Here is a 9662-nt window from a genome sequence, read left to right on the forward strand (position 1 = left end):
TGAAATGTAATCTATGCTAAAGAAAGAGATATGATTTACTAGATAATTAATTTGTTAATAAATCAGGACCAGTTTGGTTGTGGTGTAAGAAATACTAGTATGCTAAGCAAAAGAAAGGAACCTCTGTAAGCACGTAGCCAAGTCTCAAACCAACGGTTAATCATGCTTTCTGAGGCATATCTTTTGCTTCCCTCTGCGTCGATCAACAGCCATCGAGTACTCGACTCGGAGACTGAAGCGATGCTAGCAAGCAAAGGAAAAAAACAGTTTTATTAGGCATCTGAACTGACAGCCTACCTGCAAAAGGCACGCTATCCTGCTGGCAATATCCATAGCCTCATGCATGTTCCTTGCAAAGACAAGTATCCATCCATGCATGCATGCATCATTAGATGCCCATGGCAAGTTTGTTAGAGCACGCATGCATGCATCCGCCCCCCTTGCACACGCTCACCACGCGCGCGATGCCATGCGGTTGTGGCACTCATATCCGTGCGTACGTCGCCCGGAGTTGAGGGGGATCCAGTGCGTTTTACGGCCCCGCGCGGCGCGCGCGCCTGTCCGCCGCCGCCGTGCGCGGACGGCGGCCACTCGCACGATCGAACTGGTGCTAGACGCCGGGCGACGCTGCGCGCCGCGCGTGGCGCGCTGCTGGTCTGTCCCGCTGTGCGCTCGATCGACTTAACCACCAGACCAGGCCGCGCGTCAGTGTACGTTTAGTATGGCCGGTTGTTAACAACTCACTTGATCCAATCTATCTCTGGGCGGATTCTCGACGAACAACTAGTTCTTCAAAAGGTCATTGGTAGCATCACACAACGAAGCAATAGAGTAGCAAAGTACTAGCACCAAACAGTACTGCTTGTGAAGCCAGGTCCTTAGCCAGTTAGCCAGACCCTCCTATCAAGTTCTGTCATCGCAGTGTAACGCGCACCCTCGATCTTGTTATCAGCAAGGTGGTCTATGGCCTGGATCATTAAGCGGGGATTGTAGAGATTCTTTGAAGGAACAAACTGAGGCCTGAAGATGATCTTCATTTGAGCATAGTTGACCATGGGCGAGGTCATGCTCCCTCGGGTATTTTTATGATCGAGAAAATTATGTTAGTCAAACGCCCACGAACTCCTAAAATAAGAAGAAAAAAATACTCCCTCCGGTTCAAAATAATTGCCTAAAAATGGATGTATCTACACACTAAAACATGTCTAGAACTCTAGATGCATCTATTTTTGGACAATTATTTTGAACCAGAGGGAGTAGTAAGCATTCTAACCATGAGGAGTTCCTTCAACTTGTCATTCTCCATTATGAAGGCCGTGGTCTCCTCACATCAGCATACTCCAATCAAATCTTTCATCTTGCACAACAACATCCATGTACCTCTTCATCCCCTTCCTCAGATGGTTGCAAACCTGAGTTGGGATGATTGTCTTTTCAATGAAGTCAAGAAAATTATTGCATGCACGATGTAGGTGCATTTGTTAGAAGTCGTTGTCACACCTGATCCCTTTTCTGACGAACTCACAAAGCCTATTCAAGATGAATAGGGACAGGGTAGACTCCTACTCTCACTGCATTAGAATGGTGTGCTAGTAGATTGTTCAAATCGGGACTGCATTCTCAGCATGCAAATTTAGAGCAATAGGAGCACACAGATCATGAGACATATCCAACATCTTGTCCTACAATAATCGAGAACACACTAAACATGATTCCCTATAAACAGTGACCACCACGTATCTCACTAACCATGAAGCTATACAAACAATGACCACCAAGAGAAAGCACTACTAGGAAAACAACTAGCGATAATATCGCTAGCAGTGGCGCACAGAGAAAATGATGCACCACTGGCGCACCACTGCTAGCCCATTACCAATGGCACACTAGGGTTAGAGGTGCGTCACTGCTACTCACGGGCATAGTGGACACCCTCCCCTAGACATTGCTATGATACTAGTATGTTTAGGAGGGGAGCTCGGGATTTGAGCATCGTTAGCAGTGGCGCGACATCCCCAAAATCCACCCCCCCCCGGAATCACCTTTTCAGTTTTGAATTTTTCTAAAAGGAAATGGTAGAAATTTCAAAAATAAAATTATTTGAGATGGCCATATGTTATGTGTTCTAATTGCCAGGAAAATTACCAAACATGAATTTCAAAATATTTTTTTTGCAAAATGGCGCCATCTTTCGGTAAATTGTATACGACCTCCGGAAAAAGTTTTTATATAATATGTATCTACGAAAATCTTTACATCTGATTTCAACGACCTGGTCGTTTTCCGATTTTTAAGATTCCTCAAAATCAAAAAGGAAATAGGAGTTTCTTGACGTTTTAGATTTCGATGAAAAATGTCAGAAAACAAAAAATAGCAATGGCGCTTGGTGCGCCACTGCTAACCTTCCCCCCTTCGAATTTCGAATCGGCCGACACCTACCCCCACTACCCTCTTATTCACCTCCCTCATCCCCCCTCCACACATTCCTCTCCTCCTCCTCTCCTTCATCCTCTCTTCCTCCTTTCCTCCATCTTCTCCTCCTCCTCTCCTCCATTTTCTCCTCCTCCTCCTTCCTCTCCTCCAAGCACTCCGGCTCCCCTCTCTCTCCTCTCCAGCCTCCTCTCCTCCAAGCACTCCGGCGCACCACCCTCCTCTCTGATGGTCCTCTCCTCCATTCTCCATCGTTTCCTCCATTCTCCATCGTCTCCTCCATTCTCCATCCTCTCCTCTCCTCCCTTTCTTCTCCATATTCTCCGGCCTAGTATCCTCCAATCTCTCCAACGGCCCATCTAATTCAGAAAACAAAAACGAGCAAAAAATGGTGCTAGATGAACGGGATAAATAATTCGAAAAGCAAAAAAACGAGCAAAAAATTGCGAAAAAAGGTGCTAGATCCATACTAGATCTAGATCCAGATCCAAATTTCAAAATTTCACCAGTGGCGCACCTTGACAAACTATCACTGGCACCACTAGTACATGGGTTACCGCTAGGGCACCATTTGGTGTGGCACTACTAATACTTACCAATGACATGGTAGTAGTGGCGCACCATGGTCCGCCACTGCTAAGATTTTTTCTAATAGTGAAGGATTAGGGGTTTCTTACAAATCAAGCAACATCTACCACATTTTACACATAAAGAAACATCTACCACATTTTACACATCAAGCAACATATAAGAACAAGGTTAGAGGTTTCTTACAACCGTTTCGGCGTGACACAATGCACAGATCGGGGATGAGGGAGATGCTAATAGGCCCACCGTTGATGTGGTAGAGGGAGAAGTTGGCAGGTGCTTGAGGGTGAACCCCGCAAGCCCACTGTCAATGTGCTTGACGCTGAAAAATTACCCATCATCGCCATAGATCTGAGGGTGAAAGAGCTCGAAGTGGAAAATGATGGATTTGGAGGGGTAGAACGCCACATCTAAATAGGTAGCGGATTAGGTGGGCGGTGACTGAATTTCTCTCGCCGCATTTTTTTTCCGCCCACGATCTCCCACCATCTCCATGCTTCAACGAGCTCATACGCCATGTTCCTAGTTTTGCACACACCAAGGCTTGCTCCGAGGAAACGTCTGATTCGAGCGTTATCCCTGGGCCTAGCTGTAGGATGCTTCAACCTTCATGCCTATGCAGCCCAGGAGAGCATGCATGCATCCAAAAAGGTTGTTTGCTTGTCCCATGGCCTATCTGGCCTCATGCATCCTATCAAACTCTCCCTAAACATTCCATGGCCGAGACAAGTATTAGTGGAATAGAGGCAAGATAAATATAATAGCCATGAGAAAAGGAATCCAGAATTTCATTTCTCCAAAAGTGGTTCTCCCTCCAATCCATAAGAAGTGACCGAAGTTTAGTTCAAGTTTGTCCAAATTTGAACTAAACTCCCAACACTTCCTATGGATGAGAGGGAGTAGTATTTAAAAGTTGGATAGACCACTGCATCAACACTTGGCTGACAAACTTTGTCAGACAAGGTGACGCTTTAGCACGCTTGGGTACTAGGCGATGGACAAACTCCTCACCTAGAGCATAAGCGCAAGTCTAGGCAATGCAACCAAGAAATTATCTTCCTCAATAAGGAATCATTCCATATTTATTAACGAGCCCCATGGGTCATATTCTAATGCTAGTTGTTGTTAATTTTCTCATTTATATGATCTAAATTAATATGTATCCACATATAATAGCCCATATGCACACTAGATGGTAAAAACTATATTCCTGCCACCTAGCTAGGGCACTTAAGCTCTGCCTAGGAACTAGGCGAATGCCAACCGCATCGCATGCGCCTAGCACCTTTTGTAACCTTGTTGACAAATATGGGACCTTGGCTATGGAAATAACGTTCAAGAATCGTAGACAAACGAGAGAAAAAATGTCAAGGGAAGGAAGGTTATCTTGAACTTGTTTGTTGGCCCCAATCACCTCCTTCAGTTATGAGTCTTAGAGATATATATATATGGGGTCAGTTTGCTTGCTCGCATAGGTTTTTTCCTGTTTTTTTGTTTTGGCCCGCCAGATGCTGCATAAAGAAAAACGTGGCTTGGCCTGTTTTTGCACTTCGATTGGATGCCAACAAAGTCCCATGCAGAATGTGGGATCCATTTTTGCCTAGATTGTTTGGTTGGCCACAATTCGGGTTTTCGGGATCACCTGCAATACACTATGTTTGGGAGCCTGCATATGGCTAGGTATGGTCACCTTGCACCTCGATGTGGTGCGCTTACCATCAACGAGTTCAAGGTTTTGGGTCTTACATGTGTCACACACGATTAGAAAAACAACAAATACATGATCCATATCACAAGACCGACGATGATGAAGTCCTTGAGCCAAATACCTCCACCATTAGCTACGATCTTCGAAGCGACGTAGTTTCTACAATGTTGCGATAAGAACTCAGAGTAAGCTTTTTATGACCCCTCTCTAGTTTTATATCCTTTGTAGAGGTTGTGCTTGTAACTCGTCACTTGGGGCTCCACGTGCACCATTTATGAGATGTACACTCCTAGAACCCTCTTGTTGCACACCACATACCAATTGTATTTCTACCAAGATAGAATATATGAACTAATAAGGAACAAATGTATGCAAATAAAGTGCATAACACAACTATACAACATAAGCATGCATGATCATGCATATTGGCAAAAACATCACAAGTTAAATCTTCCAGTCAGTGTGATCGTACTAACAACCGCACTAGCTATTATGGTTTCATCCTACCACCCCATCAAAAACAGGAAGTAATCCTACCACCGCAAGTTCACCATCATGTGAGGGGTTAGTATATTACACTTGACACAACATATATGCCTTGGCATAAGTTTTTATCAAGTCATAGCTACTTCAAAATGCACACCCAACATCATCATCATGCATCACCACCACCCATCACCAGGGAGCACTACATGTAGTAATGCTTGGACAAGAAGGTCCTAAGCCTGAGCTCGGTGTGGTCCTCTACCATCTGAAAAAATCCACTGCCCTGGTCCCCATTGTTGAAGAGGTGGCTTCGAGCCACCATAAGAGCCTTAGGGTTGAACCCACTGGCATCCATGATGGTGGAGTGGGCTTGGGTGCACATCGGGAGGGGAAGCATTGGTGATGGTGAATGCCACCACTTTCACATCCTCGGTCATAAAGGAAATGTAGAACATGTCCCCCTCTCCCAAGGCGGACCTCTTCCTCTTCCTACCACTAGTAGGAAAAAGGCTATAGGGGCACGACTAATGATAGCGGGCTCTGAACTCTGCACGCGGCAGCTATTTTTAGCAGCGTGTGGAAAACGGGCACGCGACTAGTAAGCCAGTAATGGCAGCGTGTGGCGCGCTCTAGCACACGACTAGTAAGTGGGGACCACTTGTGCAGATGACAAGAAAATTCCAGCAGCGTGCGAGCTTGACCACACGTGCAAAGTGAGCACGCGACTGATATACATTGCTCGTACCTAACAAACGCATTATCGTTTCCTTTTTGTGAGTGTGCACGATGCGTTAATGGTTGCACTGTATAAGACGATAAGCATAGTGTAAGCGCAACTTTGATGCTATATAGATGTATGTACCCGTCACACTCTCTCAAAACACAAAATTTTGCGAAGATTTTTGTTTATTGATCGTGGAAAGCTCCTATGGCAGACCTTATCGAAGATGTCTTCTGCTTATAGCTATTTAGCTAGCACTTCTCAGACATCTTCGAGGAGCTCGTCTTAGGATTAGATCTCAGAAGGTAGATTAATTATAGGGGCTGGTTTATTGGCAGCGTGCACTAGGCACGACATGCGGCTAATAACTTACCCGCAGTGTGCCCCTTCCAGGACACGCGGCCACTAACTTACCCACAATGTGTCTCTTCTTAGTGCACGCGGCTACTAACTCCGCACTGTGGTATTACTAATAGCCCTCCCCCTCTCTTTTTCCCTCACTATGTCTGAAATCCTCCCAAGCCAACCCTAACCGACGTGTCGCCGCGCGCCATCTTCCCCGCCCGTGTCGCCGCCAAACACCCGCAACATCTTCCCCGCCCCGTCGCCGCCAACCGCCCGTGCCGCGTGCCATATTCCCCTCCCGCATTGCCGCCTTCCCCGACCAGTCGGTATGTTGCTTTGTTTGCTACCTATATAGAATTGTTTGCTAGTTAATTATATAGATTTATATTTGAGCTATGTAGATTTATTGCAACCTATATAGAATTGTTTGCTAGTTAATTATATGGATATATATTTAAGCTATGTAGATTTGTTGCGACCTATATAGATTTATTTGAGCTATTTGTATGCTATCTATGTCGATTTTGTATGCTATATTTGTAATGGCCGATGATTAAATTTTTTGGTGGTAATCGTGGGATAGTGTGAGTGAACCTTGTTATATGCACAAGTACAATACAAATCTTGTGTATATCATACTTGGTTCGCCCACCCCATTTCTGCGGTTTTTGATAAATATGAGGCCTTATTTGAAGTTCATTTTAAATCCCTAATATGTGTCATATGGCCGATGATTTATTTTTCCGCAGTGATCCTGGGTGGTGTCAGCGAGCCTTGTTATATGCACAAATACAATTTTTGTGCATCGTACTTGGCTCGGTGACCCCATCCATGTGGTTTTCTGAATCAAATATAAATATGATGCCTTATTTGAAGTTCTTTTTGTGTCCAAAAGATTTGTATGCAATAGTATGTTATAATTGTTAATATAACCCAACGGTTATATATGCAGCAAATGCTTTTTCGGCAGCGGTGCGCAGACTGTGGACAATATAGGTGCAAGGATAAAAAGTTTTATATACTTTTCAAAGAGAATTATAAAACTATGTCGGTATGTTTTATTCTAATTAGTTAGTTTGTTCATATATATAGTTGCATTGACTTGTATCTTTAATCTAATTATTATTTCTTCCGTAATTGTGTTTAGGGTATTCCATGTAGCGCAAGACGCGACTTCATGGAGCAAATACATAGAAACATTAACCATTTGGGAACGTTTGAAGTCGTCATCCAGCAAAACACAGTGCCACAGCGGACAAGATCTTTGTTGTTGAAGTCACCAATGAGGCGAACCGAACATATTTTCGCGGGCGTAGTTGAAAGGAGATGATAGAACCCTACGGATGGAGGCCAGGGACTAAGTGTTATTTCTACTTCGATGCTTATACGGGGAGACCGTCTTCCACTACAAACAGTGGGATGACGCCTCCTCATCTGATGGTGACCACTATCCAAGAAATTCTGACGGGCTCGGTGTTCATTACCGACCCGTGGAGCTGGAGCCGGAGGATTGATTTGGTCAATTGGCTATGGTGCTCAATGTATATAATGACTTGGTCACTAGCTTGCTAGGCTTGTAGTGTAATGATTTGATCTATGTATTATGCGCAATGTAATGACTTGATCACTTACGATGACTTTGTAGTGTTATTAATGATTTGGCCACTTGGCTATTATATATTTGTGTATCTGCTGCTGCTGACTGGTAATTGATGTTATATATGTTTGCATACATGTGTAAACCATGGGGGATAGGCTAGAAGAAATATGCAGCCGCGAAGATGCGGGATACCTGTCGCATGCGGAAGTTGCGCTGCCAGTAAACTTAGTGGCAGCATGCCAGGTGCGCACTTGACCGGTACTGGTAGTACTAGCCGCGTGCTGGAAGGGCACACGACTAGTAGCTCGTACCACTGATGAGGTACCAGTCGTGGGCCGCGACACCCACGACTGGTAGGCTAAATTGGCACGCGAGCAGTAGGCTTTTTTCTACTAGGGTACATGGATCAACAAAAGCAAGACCATAGTAGGACCAGCAGCAACACTAGCACTATTGGCACCTTGAGAAGGAACCTGACCATAGTCATCATTGACGCAGGCTCGTGGGTATCTATGTAGTCATGGCAAGTTTTACCCAAGACACATTGGATCCCATGGCATACCCGCCGGTGTCAAGGCCAAGGGAGAAGATCTCGTTGCATCCGATTGTAGTTGGTAATTGGCTTGTTCAGGTGCTCGACATCCTTTGGGTGTTCCAAAGACATGGGAGTTAGAGTTGGTTAGTTGTGGTGGGTTAGCAGATAAGAAAATTCTAACAAGTTATGAACCGGTGACAAGTGTTAGTACCGAGACATGGCCTTTGTAGTGATCTGCCTCTAGGATAATGGTATGATTGTCCACATCCCATTCGGCACCGCTCAGGTCTCTCAGCTTGGAGAAATTGTAATATCCCAGGTTTAGAGGCTACAAAATGAGAGAACACCAAAGTGTGCATTGCATTCATGCATAGAAAATCCGGGAATTTTCGCGCTTTCAAATAAAACTTGTCACGATGAATCGGAGTTTCACTTGACTTGGTGGAATTGAAATAGATCATTAAGTCAAGCGCTATAAACTTCACTGTGATCTTTGCTAAAACCTTGTTTTGGGTAGAGATGATTTGATCTGTGGGCTAGATCAAATGGGATTAGCTTTACAATAAAAATACCTTAAGTAAGGGGCAATTACAAGATCTTATAAAAGATCTCAACATGACATTCCTTACAACCACACATGAATGTTTATTCAACTATAAACCAAAGAACAGAAATAATTAAGAAACTATTCTATACTTATCTTTTCCATGTCCTTTATACTAAATCAATACCTCAACCATGATCCACATGGTATATTTTCAACTACAAAGTTTGAACACATGTCAAGACATTCACATTAATCCTTTATTAAACCTTGACTATTCTAATCTTCTCTATTCAAACCTATTGCTATTAAACCTCATAGAAGGGAGAGGACCATCCATATAAATTTACATTATTGCTGGCGGTTGACGTGGGAGTTAGAAATCTTTGTGGAGTAACTTTTCTTCGTTCCCCGGCAACGGTGCCAGAAATTTGCTTGATGCTTGTAGTTGACACGTCTGTTGGGAACCCCAAGAGAAAGGTGTGATGCGCACAGTAGCAAGTTTCCCTCAGTAAGAAACCAAGGTTTAATCGAACCAGTAGGAGTCAAGAAGCACGTTGAAGGTTGATGGCGGAGAAGTGTAGAGCGGCGCAACACCGGGGATTCCGGCGCCAACGTGGAACCTACACAACACAATCACGGAACTTTGCCCCAACGTAACGGTGAGGTTGTCAATCTCACCGACTTGCTCGTAACAAAGGATTA

The sequence above is a fragment of the Lolium rigidum genome, chromosome 6 (genome assembly GCF_022539505.1).
Source record: "Lolium rigidum isolate FL_2022 chromosome 6, APGP_CSIRO_Lrig_0.1, whole genome shotgun sequence".
Lineage (NCBI taxonomy): Eukaryota > Viridiplantae > Streptophyta > Magnoliopsida > Poales > Poaceae > Lolium > Lolium rigidum.